We start from the raw sequence: 691 nt of genomic DNA, 5'->3' as shown, positions 1-691 counted from the left end.
TAGAAATTCCATGTCTGAATTTCTTTCCTGCAAACCAATTTAATTCATATCTCTGCCAGACATGTGCAAGGCTTCTAAGTGAGTATACTCCAACTTAGCTACAGTAGAGTTGTTTGTACGCTGTATACGAGTATTTGAAGTGTTCATCTGACATTCTTTACACTACAGCAAGGTCTGAAAATACCCTTTTCCAGGATTTAAAAAAAAAAAAAAAATTAAAAGGCATATCCATCTCCTCTGAAAAGGTTTGATTTTCTCTATCCAGTCTGGTCAACTGTCTATAGTAGAAGATGACTTGCTCCCCAAAATGAATAATCTTATACATTATCATGTTCAAATCCTTCCTCCATTTCTCAAAAGAAATGACTCAGCATATATTTAACAAAGGTGAGAGTGCAACAGAAGGAAAATCCAGACCTTGCACCTTCAGTTGTGTCATCAAACTTCTGATGAACATGCAAATTAAACTTACCAGCACTTATGTAGTCCTAAAGATATTCCAATACAGACAACATCTTCTGCAAATTAGCCAGGCCACAGAAGAGAACAGTCCTTCATTTTCCTCATTTAAAATCTGCAGCCTGTAGATTACTCATCAAAACACTATATAAGAATATTTATCAATTTATTTATATGCCCTGCACCATCAGGAAATTTGAAGCACTGCCAAACACCTTGAAACAGACTTTCT

The sequence above is a fragment of the Pygoscelis adeliae genome, unplaced genomic scaffold, assembly GCF_000699105.1.
Source record: "Pygoscelis adeliae isolate BGI_AS28 unplaced genomic scaffold, ASM69910v1 Scaffold45, whole genome shotgun sequence".
Taxonomy (NCBI): Eukaryota; Metazoa; Chordata; class Aves; order Sphenisciformes; family Spheniscidae; genus Pygoscelis; species Pygoscelis adeliae.
Note: the sequence above shows the minus strand (reverse complement) of the source record.